Raw genomic sequence first — 16,898 nt, forward strand, 5'->3', positions numbered from 1 at the left:
CTGGCTATGTGTTCTGTTCGGAAACAACCGATAGACCCCGTTGCTCACCATTGTGAGACGAAGGGTATTCGAGTACTTAGTATTTCGAATAGTTGTTCCCTATTATACAGTCCCTTAGCCTAGCGGTTAGCATGCCTGCCTCTTGCACAAGGGGTCCCAGGTTCGATCCTGGCTGTTGGAGCTTTGTATGTTCTATGAAGGTGCGCGTTCGTATACACTTTATTCGTATTCATATAACTCCGCGTTGTACAGTCAGGTTCGGTAAAACGCTATCAGCTGGCTATGTGTTCTGTTCGGAAACAACCGATAGACCCCGTTGCTCACCATTGTGAGACGAAGGGTATTCGAGTACTTAGTATTTCGAATAGTTGTTTCCTATTATACAGTCCCTTAGCCTAGTGGTTAGCATGCCTGCCTCTTGCACAAGGGGTCCCAGGTTTGATCCTGGCTGTTGGAGCTTTGTATGATATATATATATATATATATATATATATATATATATATATATATATATATATATATATATATATATATATGCTGGTTGATTTGAACGCTTGATACTCTCGTTTTTATGTCGTTGTAAGAGAGAATAAATGGTTTCCATCATTGAGTGTATCAAACATGCAAGCGATTGGGTCTCCCTGTTACTCTTCCATACTCTTTCGCGGAGCTCTGAACTGTGTTGACTCGCAGCTCATTGTAATGATAATGAGCCCCCCCTCCCCCTCCCCCTCCCAACCTTTTTTCCCCTCTCTTAATTTCGAATCTAGATGTTAATTTCGAAAGCGTCATCACTTACACCATTAAAGTCCAGTGGTTTTACTCGTAGAGCTTAGGTCCACTGGGGCTCTTTGACTAGCTATTGGGCAAACTTGTGGAAGAGAGCGCGATGGCGAAGATGAAAAAACCGACTCGAGATGAATTTGCGAGGCAGAGGATAGCCAATGCCTTCTCCCACCTGTCTGCTCCGGGCATCTTGTGTGGAGCCGAGGCCAAAGGTACATTACATCATTTCGGACCCTCGAGGTGCACTAAGTTCCTTGGGTGTAATCAACTGGTGTGTGTGATTGTGTGTGTGTGTGTGTGTGTGTGTGTGTGTGCGTGTAATTACTATTTGTCTTTCTCTGTAAGTTAGCTCTCTTGATTCTGGCGCCACCTCTGGTGCCCTCCTCTGGACTTTCTCTATAAGGTCTTTGTGCTTGTTCTGGTGCGATGACCGTGCCTGGGGTAGCATGTTCAAGTCTTGACCTAATGTAAGATGTGAAGAGCTTCCTGTATGTCTCTGCCAACAGATAGTTTGTCTCTGCTGCTGGTCTCCTAAGGTGGGACACTGTGGTCAGATTAGGGACGATGGCGACTCCCAAGTCGCATCCCATCCTCATTAGTGTGCGGTTACTCGCGTTGAATATCATCAACACCAGACCAGCCTTGGAGTTTGCCCAGGTCCCTTTGTAAGTTGATGCCATCCTCTCCGCTTTCCTAATGACTTCGGCATCATCCGCAAACATACTCAGGCAGGGGTTCCGACTTTCTGCCAAGTCATTGACACATCCGTGCGCCACGCCACTGGTGACCTCAACCCATTTCGAGAAGGCTTCCCTGACAAGCGTCCTCCGCTCCGTTCCATCATCCCTTCCTTATGTCCACCGTCATAGTCTCCCCTTGAGTCCTGCCTTGAGATTCGATTTCTTTACCCAACCTCCTGCGTGGTATAGTGTGTGTATGTGTGTGTGTCTGTGTGTGTGTGTGTGTGTGTGTGTGTTATTACCGTTTGTATATTACAGGGAGAGAGTTTTACACTCGTGTTGCCCCGTCTCTTAACCTTTCATCCCTGTACCGCGTCTGTTTACTCTCGAGTGTGCGAAGGGGGAGACGCATGTTTGTGCGTATCCTTGTATGCCAGCGTTGTGTGTGTTTTGGAGATGCAGTTTATGCGTACGCCGCCCTTTACGAGTTTGTTCTTGCGTACATTAAGCGGCGCAATGTAAAGCACGCATTTGTTCTCCTGGGTGTTTATTGTTACGCATCTGCATGTGTTTAATGCAAGTGTGGGTGTGAGAGTACTTTAATGTGTGTGAGGTCAGGCGCCACGCGTGAGATATTTATACGGCATTATTTTTTTTTATTAGTACATGGAATTATCTATGTAATTTAGGGGCTCAAGGGGGGCCTTCTCTCCTTCAGAAAAGATTTTTATTATTTCGTTTCTGATTTTTTATTACTTCGTGATATATATATATATATATATATATATATATATATATATATATATATATATATATATATATATATATATATTAAATACACTCGCTCCTTATGTAATTTTTACACACACACATACACACACACACACACACACACACACACATATATATATATATATATATATATATATATATATATATATATATATATATATATATATATATATATATATATATCCCTGGGGATAGGGGAGAAAGAATACTTCCCACGTATTCCCTGCGTGTCGTAGAAGGCGACTAAAAGGGAAGGGAGCGGGGGGCTGGAAATCCTCCCCTCTCGTTTTTTTTTTCAATTTTCCAAAAGAAGGAACAGAGAAGGGGGCCAGGTGAGAATATTCCCTCAAAGGCCCAGTCCTCTGTTCTTAACGCTACCTCGCTATCGCGGGAAATGGCGAATAGTATGAAAAAAAAAAATATATATATATATATATATATATATATATATATATATATATATATATATATTAAATTTGTTTATGGATGGGGTTGTTAGGGAGGTGAATGCAAGAGTTTTGGAAAGAGGGGCAAGTATGAAGTCTGTTGGGGATGAGAGAGCTTGGGAAGTGAGTCAGTTGTTGTTCGCTGATGATACAGCGCTGGTGGCTGATTCATGTGAGAAACTGCAGAAGCTGGTGACTGAGTTTGGTAAAGTGTGTGGAAGAAGAAAGGTAAGAGTAAATGTGAATAAGAGCAAGGTTATTAGGTACAGTAGGGTTGAGGGTCAAGTCAATTGGGAGGTGAGTTTGAATGGAGAAAAACTGGAGGAAGTGAAGTGTTTTAGATATCTGGGAGTGGATCTGGCAGCGGATGGAACCATGGAAGCGGAAGTGGATCATAGGGTGGGGGAGGGTGCGAAAATTCTGGGGGCCTTGAAGAATGTGTGGAAGTCGAGAACATTATCTCGGAAAGCAAAAATGGGTATGTTTGAAGGAATAGTGGTTCCAACAATGTTGTATGGTTGCGAGGCGTGGGCTATGGATAGAGTTGTGCGCAGGAGGATGGATGTGCTGGAAATGAGATGTTTGAGGACAATGTGTGGTGTGAGGTGGTTTGATCGAGTGAGTAACGTAAGGGTAAGAGAGATGTGTGGAAATAAAAAGAGCGTGGTTGAGAGAGCAGAAGAGGGTGTTTTGAAGTGGTTTGGGCACATGGAGAGAATGAGTGAGGAAAGATTGACCAAGAGGATATATGTGTCGGAGGTGGAGGGAACGAGGAGAAGTGGGAGACCAAATTGGAGGTGGAAAGATGGAGTGAAAAAGATTTTGTGGGATCGGGGCCTGAACATGCAGGAGGGTGAAAGGAGGGCAAGGAATAGAGTGAATTGGAGCGATGTGGTATACCGGGGTTGACGTGCTGTCAGTGGATTGAATCAAGGCATGTGAAGAGTCTGGGGTAAACCATGGAAAGCTGTGTAGGTATGTATATTTGCGTGTGTGGACGTATGTATATACATGTGTATGGGGGGGGGGGGTTGGGCCATTTCTTTCGTCTGTTTCCTTGCGCTACCTCGCAAACGCGGGAGACAGCGACAAAGTATAATAAAAATATAAATAATATATATATATATATATATTATCTTTGGGGATAGAGGAGAAAGAATACTTCCCACGTATTCCATGCGTGTCGTAAAAGGCGACTAAAAGGGAGGGAGCGGGAGGCTGGAAATCCTCCCCTCTCGTTTTTAATTTTCCAAAAGAAAAAACAGAGAAGGGGGCCAAGTGAGAATATTCCCTCTAAGGCTCAGTCCTCTATTCTTAACGCTACCTCGCTAACGCGGGAAATGGTGAATATGTATGAATATATATATATATATATATATATATATATATATATATATATATATATATATATATATATATATATATATATATATATATATTCCTATGAGCCCACTGGGAAAATGAAACATGAAAAGTTTCCAAGTGCACTTTCGTGTAATAATCACATTATCACATGTTTACCAAATGGCATCCTAGCTTCGTCTCTTCGATGTATATCAACTGACTGTTATATTTCTCTCTTATGTCTCCCCTAATGATGTGATTATTGCACGAAGGTGCACTTGGGAACTTTTCGTGTTTCATTTTCCCCGTGGACTCATAGGAATATCTTGATCACGCGCAAAATTGTGATCCTTTCCAATATATATATATATATATATATATATATATATATATATATATATATATATATATATATATATATAGTAAAGGTTTATTCCTTGAGGAACGTCGTCAGGGGGACCGGATCGGTCTACATATATTTCGTCTCGCGTCTGTGGTGTCATGTGTCTTGGTCCGGGTGTACAATCAGGTTGGGTCGTGGTATCGTCCCAGGGTGATTGTCCTCCTGCAGACGGCAAGTTTTTCGGCTTCAGTCATTTATTTTTATATATTTTTCATATCGTTATCACCAGCTTCGTGTCATCTGTCCTGGATATCATACTGTCATCATGTGTATTGTTATTACCCGTGCTGTTATGTTCCTCTGTTTTGCTCCCTCTCTTCCTCTTCCTTGTCATCATTATGGCCTGCGTTATTTTCGTCGCTATCATCACACTGCTTTCTCTCCCCTTCATTATCATCATATTTTTATCACTATTATCCTACTGTTACTCTCTTCATTATCTTAACCATTTTATCACTATCATCCTACTGTTGCTCTCCTTCTCTTCATTATCATCATATTTTCATCACTATCATCCTACTGTTACTCTCTTCATTATCTTAATCATTTTATCACTATCATCCTACTGTTGCTCTCCTTCTCTTCATTATCATCATATTTTCATCACTATCATCCTACTGTTACTCTCCTTCTCTTCATTATCATCATTTTTTTATCACTATCATCCTACTGTTGCTCTCCTTCTCTTCATTATCATCATATTTTCATCACTATCATCCTACTGTTACGCTCTTCATTACCTTAACCATTTTTATCACTATCATCCTACTGTTACGCTCTTCATTATCTTGATTATTATCATCGTTATCATCCTACTGCCGCACCCTCTCATTCTGTTGATTATAAGCCAGTGAGAAGATTTAATGATCATTCTCTTGGTCAAGGGGAATTACCATTTATAACTGAATTAGCATAACCCCCGGCAATACAACGGTCAATAATTTTCAACATGATACCAATATTGATGACATTAACAATGATAGTTATCATCATTATTGCCAGCATTGTTAGTATTACTGCAATCCTTTACATGAGACTGTAATCACCACCATAATTACCCTTGCTGTCATAATATAATGCCACCTGTCCCATGTTTTCTTCAATGGTCATGAGTCATCCCATGTTCTATATTATTACCATCTGCTTCATCCATTCATCACCTTCGTGACCTCTTCTTTTGCTCCCTCAGTAACGGACGACCTCCCTTCTCCTCTCTCCCCCCCCTCCTCCCCCCTTCCTCCTATCTCCGTCACCTTGCATGACCTTTGACCCCGACGCTGCGCTCGCCAGGTCATGCTGAAGTCTGCGGAGGACCGACACCTCTTTCGGAGCACCTCGTCGCGACAACGTGATGTTAGCCTGGGGTCTTCGCTCCTGCCGGATGATGTATTTGTTGACTGTAGGTTTTCTTCGCTGATCGGGGAGTCTTCTCAGGTCATCATTAGATTTGAAAAATGCTCCGATGGTCGGCGGGGGAAATTCGTTTACCCTCCGTTCGTTCCGTCCACAGACCCGTACCATCTGTGCCAGAGGCGCCATACCCGTCCCAAGGAAGGTCAGTAACGAAGCTGTACAGGGACGACGGGTGAGCTCATCCAAAGTGCTCGGTAGCGCTGGTGTTCCGACGGAGGGGGAAGGTGGGTGGCTATACGTATGCATTTAGATGCGATGGAGATAGGCTGTGGCTGGAAGACCATCAGGATGCAGAAAGTGTGCATGATAACTGGGAGGGTTCAGAGGTTAGAGAGAGAGAGAGAGAGAGAGAGAGAGAGAGAGAGAGAGAGAGAGAGAGAGAGAGAGAGAGAGAGAGAGAGAGAGAGAGAATCATATGTGTTGGAGAAGTGGTCGTGATGGTTAGAAACTCTAGTACTGGGTGTTTGATTGATCTCTCCACATGATTAAGGAGAAAGAGAGGACCTCAGCTCCATCGGGATCATCCCAGGTAGAACATAACCAACCATTCCTTGTGGCGTACATTGCAATCCCTTACAGAGAGGGAGGATACCAGTACGTGGATATGGGGAGAGCGAACCACTGTGGCAGGAGTTGTACCTAGTTGGAGGAACTGGGAGGAAATGATACGAAACATGAAAGCAAAGTCGTACAGATAAATTTTGAGCCACCTGGCTTCAAATTTAGAACACTCAGGATCCACGATGCCAACAATTGCTGTCTGTATTACGTACAGTGCATACAAAGTAGAGGATTTGTTAGTTTAGAGAGGACGAAACCGTAGACAGTTGGGTATCAGAGATCAGAGCAAGAAATATATAGGTGGATTTATTAATCTCTTCATAACATACACTTATTACATCAACCTATTTTCGCATGTCTTTACATTAAGATTAATGAATATATACGTATATTTACTCACGAGGAAGCATAGATGTGTATGTACGTATGAGGAAGGTGTCCTCATAGATGCAGACGGCACAAGGGTGCTCGAACGAAACAGCAGGTCCACTCTGTAAGTCAGGAGCTTATGCGGGTCGCCACGAATACCACCACACTCCACCACTGTACGAATCAGTCTAGAAATTAAAGCAGAACACTGATGCTGCGCAAAACTGGCTCTAGATAGCGTGTGACATGACCTTCACCCATCACTGTGACCTTATCGGGTCACTTTCCCCCACCTGTCACTACCCACACCGACCTCCCATTTACCTCTCACCTCGTATGAGGCCACGCCTAACGTATTCCCTACCCATATCTTGGCCTTGCTGATCTATACCTCCGCTAATGGCTCGAGGTACTGCGGGCGATCTTGTTATCAAGGCTCATTTCTTATGAGGATAACTCTTCCTCTTCGCTCCCACCCTCTAGATGCCACTGCCACTGATTCCTCCCACCTTTATTAATCACCCGCTCCTCCCCTGTTCTCCTTACCTATACATCTTGCCTCGCACATCCATCCCTCCCCATAAGCACTCACCTTAAGCACTCTGCTCGCCCCTGTGAGTGATATCCAGAGCTGCCTGCGTCCACGCTCCCCAGTGTACCAGTTTGAGTTTGCGACTCGTGGCTGTGTAACCCCGACGCTCTGTCTGCGAAATTATTGTTCGATTTTGTATCTTAATGGCAACTTGAAGACAGTTGGACGTGGCTTATCCCTGAATGCGACTGCTGACCAAGTCTGGCCAAGCAATTTTTTTATGCTTCGCGTTACTGTGTTTAACGCGTCCCTGATTATGAGGGACAAATTATTGGGCAGTGTCGTATAATTTGAAGACATTCTGATAACACACCAGACCACTGTGCACTGTGACTGAACTTTATTCAGATGCCAAAAATTCAGTTTACTAAATGTTTAATTGTGTTTCAAGAATGTAAAGGTCTTTTTCTTTTGTTCTTGCCTTCATGAGTATTAAAAGGTCATTTCCCTCGTTAGGCGAGAGTTAGAGGGAGTTTTTTTTTTAATGTTAGCTGAGACGGCACGGGCAGCTGAGGCCCTAATCAAGACCATCCCATTAACGCTATATTCATATATACCCTAGCCTGAGCCAGGTACCTATTTTATCCCACCAACCTAAGGGGTGGATGAACAACTGGGTCGACTGTGGACCGACTGCCGCAACCAGGATTCGAAGCTAGGCGGGCCCGTGAATGTGTCACGGTCATGAACGCTAACTTCCAATATGTAAATGATAACGTTGTCCTTAGGGAGTAAGAGATAGGATGGAGAAGAGCGATGAGGTATGGGGGGTTATGGTGTGACGCGACCTTTCACCCGTCACCATAACCTGCCACCTGTCATGAATCACCCACACATCAACAGGTCATGAATCACCCACACATTACAAGTCATGAATCACACACAGACACATCAACAAGTCATGAATCACCCACATATCGACAGGATATGAATGACCCACACACATCAACAGGTCATGGGTCACCCACGCACATCAACAGGTCATGAATCAACCACACACATCATCAGGTCATGAATCACCCACACGCATCAACTGGCCATGAATCACCCACACACATCAACAGGTCATGAGTCACCCACACACATCAACAGGTCATGAATCACCCACACACATCAACAGGTCATGAGTCACCCACACACATCAACAGGTCATGAATCACTCACACACATCAACTGGTCATGATTCACCCACACACATCAACAGATCATGAATCACCCACACACATCAACAGGTCATGAATCACCCTCACACATCAACAGGTCATGAATCACCCACACACATCAACAGGTCATGAATCGCCCACACACATCAACAGGTCATGAATCACCCACACGCATCAACAGGTCATGAATCACCCACACGCATCAACAGGTCATGAATCACCCACACACATCAACAGGTCATGAATCACCCACACACATCAACAGGTCATGAATCACCCACACACATCAACAGGTCATGAATCGCCCACACACATCAACAGGTCATGAATCACCCACACGCATCAACAGGTCATGAATCACCCACACACATCAACAGGTCATGAATCACCCACACGCATCAACAGGTCATGAATCACCCACACGCATCAACAGGTCATGAATCACCCACACGCATCAACAGGTCATGAATCACCCACACACATCAACAGGTCATGAATCACCCACACGCATCAACAGGTCATGAATCACCCACACGCATCAACAGGTCATGAATCACCCACACGCATCAACAGGTCATGAATCACCCACACACATCAACAGGTCATGAATCACCCACACACATCAACAGGTCATGAATCACCCACACACATCAACAGGTCATGAATCACCCACACGCATCAACAGGTCATGAATCACCCACACGCATCAACAGGTCATGAATCACCCACACACATCAACAGGTCATGAATCACCCACACACATCAACAGGTCATGAATCACCCACACGCATCAACAGGTCATGAATCACCCACACGCATCAACAGGTCATGAATCACCCACACACATCAACAGGTCATGAATCACCCACACACATCAACAGGTCATGAATCACCCACATACATCAGCAGGTCATGAATCACCCACACACATCAACAGGTCATGAATCACCCACACACATCAACAGGTCATGAATCACCCATGTATCGACAGGTCATGAACGGTCATTACTCTGGCCAGCTGGGGACATGCCGATCGTCTCGTCCCACCAGCGGCCACCACCAGCCCTTGCCAGAGGGCGGGCCTTTATGAAGGACGACCTCACGGAAGGCGAAGACGTGGCAGGTGAGACCCAGGTACACGAATGGCCATCACATACCCCAGCTGCGGGTCCAACAGAACCTGGTCACATAACCCACCTTCTGTAGTATCAGTTTAAGGACAGTTGCATGTTCTAAAGGTATGAAAAAAAGTCTTTTATAGTGATGGAAACACTACTTAGACACATCGATACTTTGAAATTAACGAATTTTTTTCCTTTACTGAATTTATCTTTTATAGTTTGCCACAGTTCGTCTGTTTTATCTCTGAGTTTAGCTTCTAGGTCTTTCTACATAGCTGAATACGTGGGACCAGTTTAGCTTCCATGTCTCTCTTCATAGCTGACTACATAGGACCAGTTTAGCTTCCATGTCTCTTCATAGCTGACTACTTATCTTAGGACCAGTTTAGCGTCCGGGTCTCTCTTCATAGCTGACTACTCAATCCCAGGACCAATTTCTGTGGACGAGTCCTGTTGTTGTCCAGGACCTTCCTAAAGGCTCCTGCAGCCTAAGTCTACGCTACATCCAGTATCAGGAAAATATAGACTCCTTTGTTTGGAGTGAGAAGTTTTTGGACGAGACTGTACTCCAAAGTTATACAGCCTTGTCAAAGGTAATATTTCTCTCGCAGTGCAACCTCGAGCAGGCAAGCACCGGTAATATATATATATATATATATATATATATATATATATATATATATATATATATATATATATATATATATATATATTATCCCTGGGGATAGGGGAGAAAGAATACTTCCCACGTATTCCCTGCGTGTCGTAGAAGGCGACTAAAAGGGGAGGGAGCGGGTGGCTGGAAATCCTCCCCTCTCGTTTTTTTTTTAATTTTCCAAAAGAAGGAACAGAGAAGGGGGCCAGGTGAGGATTTTCCCTCTAAGGCCCAGTCCTCTGTTCTTAACGCTACCTCGCAAATGCGGGAAATGGCGAATCGTATGAAGAAGCAGAAGAATATATATATAATATATATATATATATACATATATATATATATATATATATATATATATATATATATATATATACAAGGGAGCAAATGGGAACTTCAGTGAAGGGCGCAAATGGGGAGGTGATAACAAGTAGTGGTGATGTGAGAAGGAGATGGAGTGAGTATTTTGAAGGTTTGTTGAATGTGTTTGATGATAGAGTGGCAGATATAGGGAGTTTTGGTCGAGGTGGTGTGCAAAGTGAGAGGGTTAGGGAAAATGATTTGGTAAACAGAGAAGAGGTAGTGAAAGCTTTGCGGAAGATGAAAGCCGGCAAGGCAGCAGGTTTGGATGGCATTGCAGTGGAATTTATTAAAAAAGGGGGTGACTGTATTTTTGACTGGTTGGTAAGGTTATTTAATGTATGTATGACTCATGGTGAGGTGCCTGAGGATTGGCGGAATGCGTGCATAGTGCCATTGTACAAAGGCAAAGGGGATAAGAGTGAGTGCTCAAATTACAGAGGTATAAGTTTGTTGAGTATTCCTGGTAAATTATATGGGAGGGTATTGATTGAGAGGGTGAAGGCATGTACAGAGCATCAGATTGGGGAAGAGCAGTGTGGTTTCAGAAGTGGTAGAGGATGTGTGGATCAGGTGTTTGCTTTGAAGAATGTATGTGAGAAATACTTAGAAAAGCAAATGGATTTGTATGTAGCATTTATGGATCTGGAGAAGGCATATGATAGAGTTGATAGAGATGCTCTGTGGAAGGTATTAAGAATATATGGTGTGGGAGGCAAGTTGTTAGAAGCAGTGAAAAGTTTTTATCGAGGATGTAAGGCATGTGTACGTGTAGGAAGAGAGGAAAGTGATTGGTTCTCAGTGAATGTAGGTTTGCGGCAGGGGTGTGTGATGTCTCCATGGTTGTTTAATTTGTTTATGGATGGGGTTGTTACGGAGGTGAATGCAAGAGTTTTGGAAAGAGGGGCAAGTATGAAGTCTGTTGGGGATGAGAGAGCTTGGGAAGTGAGTCATTTGTTGTTCGCTGATGATACAGCGCTGGTGGCTGATTCATGTGAGAAACTGCAGAAGCTGGTGACTGAGTTTGGAAAAGTGTGTGGAAGAAGAAAGTTAAGAGTAAATGTGAATAAGAGCAAGGTTATTAGATACAGTAGGGTTGAGGGTCAAGTCAATTGGGAGGTGAGTTTGAATGGAGAAAAACTGGAGGAAGTGAAGTGTTTTAGATATCTGGGAGTGGATCTGGCAGCGGATGGAACCATGGAAACGGAAGTGGATCATAGGGTGGGGGAGGGGGCGAAAATCCTGGGGGCCTTGAAGAATGTGTGGAAGTCGAGAACATTATCTCGGAAAGCAAAAATGGGTATGTTTGAAGGAATAGTGGTTCCAACAATGTTGTATGGTTGCGAGGCGTGGGCTATGGATAGAGTTGTGCGCAGGAGGATGGATGTGCTGGAAATGAGATGTTTGAGGACAGTGTGTGGTGTGAGGTGGTTTGATCGAGTGAGTAACGTAAGGGTAAGAGAGATGTGTGGAAATAAAAAGAGCGTGGTTGAGAGAGCAGAAGAGGGTGTTTTGAAGTGGTTTGGGCACATGGAGAGGATGAGTGAGGAAAGATTGACCAAGAGGATATATGTGTCGGAGGTGGAGGGAACGAAGAGAAGAGGGAGACCAAATTGGAAGTGGAAAGATGGAGTGAAAAAGATTTTGTGTGATCGGGGCCTGAACATGCAGGAGGGTGAAAGGAGGGCAAGGAATAGAGTGAATTGGAGCGATGTGGTATACCGGGGTTGACGTGCTGTCAGTGGATTGAAGCAAGGCATGTGAAGCGTCTGGGGTAAACCATGGAAAGCTGTGTAGGTATGTATATTTGCGTGTGTGGACGTATGTATATACATGTGTATGGGGGGGGGGGGGGGTTGGGCCATTTCTTTCGTCTGTTTCCTTTGCGCTACCTCGCAAACGCGGGAGACAGCGACAAAGTATAATAAAAAAAAAAAAACATCTATATTAAAGGTAGCTCAGAAGAACGTTAATACGATTAACTTACATGGGCGGGGTCAAGTGAAGGCTCCTTCCCCAAGCCACGCCAGGAAAACTCTATAGAAACATGTTGGGCCGTCAGTCGGCAGCTGCCTGTCTCTCTACCTCCTCCTCCTCCTCCTCCTCCTCCGAGCCCTCTGTCATCCCCGCCACTCAGAGTGGTTGACGGACACCTCGTAGCCGGTATCTGTCTTCTACGTGACGGATGTTCGTATTTCTCGTATTTTGACGGATGATGTGGGCCTCAGTGTCCGTCACCATAAGCTGTGTGTAGCCATGAAATTCCAATAACAAACATCTACACCTCGTCTCTTCGCCCTTGTGTATTCTACTTTTATTTTCAATTTGAAGTACCGGCGCGTCTTCGTTGCATGAATGTTTACTGTACGACATTACAAAATTGCGTTACACGTACCTTTAGTGATGTTACCTAGTTCATACGTCCAGTGGATTACCCTCATTCCCCCGACAGTGAATGATATTGCTCCTGGTTGTGTGTGAGAGTTTCCTGGGCGTTCAAGGGTTCAAGATGAAATGCAGACCTGGAATTCCCTTCATGCTCGTCAAATGCTCCGGGAAAGGTCACACAGAACTCTCCATAGACACATCCTATGTCGTAAGAATGACGGCACACAAATGTCCATTGGAGGCATGATTTGCGTAACGTCATCAAAGGTACATGTAATGTAATTCCATAGGAAAGAGCCAAGTAAGGATTATTTCCTGTAAGGCCCCAGTAGTGTGTTCCCGACGCTACCTTGTTAACGCGGGAAAAAGCGAACAAGCATGGAAGACAAAGAAATTTAAGACACACAGAGTCTTCCTAGTCTAAGATGCAAATGGAACCCAGCTGCTTTATCAGGAAAGGAACCCGCCATAGGACCCCGGTTGACTCATCAAGACAAAGACTCACCAGAGGGCCCGAGTTGACCCATCAAGACAAAGACTCACCAGAGGGCCCGGTTGACCCATCAAGACAAAGACTCACCAGAGGGCCCGAGTTGACCCATCAAGACAAAGACTCACCAGAGGGCCCGAGTTGACCCATCAAGACAAAGACTCACCAGAGGGCCCGAGTTGACCCATCAAGACAAAGACTCACCAGAGGGCCCGAGTTGACCCATCAAGACAAAGACTCACCAGAGGGCCCGAGTTGACTCAACTAGACAGGAACCCATTAGAGGGGGCCAGACTATAAAATCAGCTTCGCCATCATTTGGTCATGTATACCATGAGAAGATGACAGTAATTTTTCCTTTTGGCGAAGGACCGTAAATACACTTTCGTATATCTTTTCATATATTTGTAAACATATATGCTGAAATGTGTAGACATGTACTGAATGTACTTTATTTTTGATTTTGTGTTTTTTTATTTCTTTGGTATGAATTGCTACTTTTTTATTGATTTAAATGAAGAAGCCACGTAATTTATATATAAGTCTCTATCTGCGTGTGTTCACTTGTCAGGTTTAACTCCAGTGCATTTAATATGATTATACCATTCCGTGTATGTTATACATCTGTGATATTCTTCGCTTCACAGTCTTAGAATTTTCTTTTACATTTGTACACGTTTTGCCCGTCAAGTGCGCGGGGTCGGCGAGCGCATTCGGCCACGCGCAACCCACATAAACAAGCAAGAGCGAGGCTCAGTTAACAGCCCCGTGAGGGCCATCGTTAAGGTGGCCGGTTACCCTGCGCGCGCCCGACCCTTAGTTAGCGATTCTCCAAGCTCTTTGGGTTTCGTCATGCCCGACTTGACGTTCAGCCGCTGATGGCCGAGCACGCTGGGTCATGATGGCCGGTAAAACCCCCCGCCTGCCGGACGGAATGGGCCCTCTGGGCACCATCGTTCGGCGATGGTCGCTAGGGCGCGGTCACAGCCAGCTGGGAATGATGATCAGGAGAACGAATGATAGCGAGGCTTTCAGGACGTCTCTGGTGGCCTGCGCGAAGGGGTCTTAGAGTTCTCTGGTCTTTGGGGCTGTGTGTAGAACGCATAGGCCTGTTTTACAGAGATTTAAGCAATGTAGGTCAGAGGGATTGGGACGTAGACTTGATGCTCGGTGAGGTAGGTCTCCGAAGTCAGTGCTTGCTGGAGAGTTATTGGGGGTCTTGGATATGAATAGTATGCGGGATGTCTTAAGAGTCTATATAGGTTCTTGAACTAGAGTGGTGTCTTAGAAAACGATGGTTGCCTATACAGGGGACCATATCCTTTGGGACATCGCCTTCGAAGCCACTGAATACGGTGGGCCATGAAAGCCACTAAACACGGTGGACCATGAAAGCCACTGAACACGGTGGGCTTTAGAAGCTACTGAACATGGGGAAGTTAGCCCCCCATTGGTGAAAACTTAGGAGGCCTTTTCTCGAAGTGTCCGAAGGGTTTTAGTGATGCGTCTGTAAACAGATGAGAAATGTATGAAGGTTGCCAGCCTGATCAAGGAACTCGCCCGTACATTTTTCTTTAATATATCGTTCATATTATTCTTAGATATACCTCGTTATTCATTATGGAAGATATATTAGATTTATTTCATATTTGATTGCCGTTTCCTGCGTTAGTGAGGTACCACCACGAATAGACGAAGAAAGTCCGGATCCGCTCACATCCATTCTCTAGCTGTCATGTTGTGTATTGCATCGTAACCACAGCTCCCTATCCACATAGAGGCACCACAGACCGTTCCATGGTTTACCCCTGACGCTTCACATGCCCTGGTTCAGTCCACTGACAGCACAACGACCCCTGTATATCATATTTTTCCAGATCACCGTAACCCATGTTCTCCTTTCACCCTCCTGTATGCTCAGACCCTGATTACTTAGTCTTTTTCACTTCATCCTTCTATCTCCAGTTTGGTCTCCCACTTCTCCTTGTTCCCTCTACCTTTTAAACACATATCCTGTTTGTCAACCTTTCCTCACTCAATCTCTCCATATGTCGAAACCATTTCAGCACACTCTTTTCGGTTTTCTCAACCACAAGTTTTTTTTTATTGATCTTTCATTACTTACTCGATCAAACCTCTTTGCACCACACGTCCTCAGACATTTCATTTCCGATGCATCCACCCTCCTCTGCACATTCTCTTCCGTAGCCCACGCCTCGCATCCATATAACATTGTTGGGAATGCAGTACCTTCAAACATACCCATTTTTTCCCTCCCAGATAAAAAGCTCTCTTTCCTCACATTCCTCTGAGTTCCCATAACCTTCGACCCCTCACCCACTCTGTGACTCACTTCCACTTCCATGGTTCCATTCGCTGCTGTGTCCACTGAACCACTTTATTTACTCCAAAGTTTCTCCATTCAAACTCACACCACAACTAACCTGTCCTTCTACCCTGCTGAACCTAATAACTTCGTTTTTATTCACATTTGCATACAACTTTTTCCATTCACACACTTTTCCAAACTCAAGTCACCCATTTTTTTCAGTTTCTGTCTTGAATCTGCCACAAGTGCTCTGTCATCAGCAATCAACAACTGACTCACTTCTCATGCCCACTCATCCCTAACAGACTGCATACTCGCTCTTCTCTCCAAGACCCTAGAATTTACCTCCCTCTCCACTCCATCCATAAACAAATTAAACGACCATAGTGACATTACACACCCCTGCCGCAGACCAGCCCTCGCGTGGAACCACTCACTCTCCTGTCTTCTTACTCGAATGCACGACTTATACCTTTGATAAAAACTTTTCATTGTTTTTAGCTGCTTTCCTCCAACACCTTATATTCTTCAAACCTTCCACATGGCATCTCTGTGAACCGCATCACAAACACACACACACACACACACACACACACACACACACACACACACACACATGGTGTAGTGATAAGCCTACATCCAACCTAGGTGTTCATCCTCCCATCGGGACTGGTTTATTTATGGGTACTTGGCTTAGGCTGAAGTGTGTGTGTGTGTGTGTGTGTGTGTGTGTGTGTGTGTGTGTGTGTGTGTGTGTGTGTGTGTGTGTACATGCCTGCATACTTAGGAGTAAGGACATAGTACAAATGGCAAGACCAGTGTCAAACTCTCACCTCTGTAACACACAAATAGTAATCACACACTGCAGTTCACGCTGTAAACACGGCGATGCTCAGAGTTACGTTCGCATAACGTGGAGTCACACACACACACACACACACACACACACACACACACACACACACACACACACACACACACGGACATACACACAGGGACATAAACACAC

The sequence above is a fragment of the Panulirus ornatus genome, chromosome 47 (assembly GCF_036320965.1).
Source record: "Panulirus ornatus isolate Po-2019 chromosome 47, ASM3632096v1, whole genome shotgun sequence".
NCBI lineage: Eukaryota > Metazoa > Arthropoda > Malacostraca > Decapoda > Palinuridae > Panulirus > Panulirus ornatus.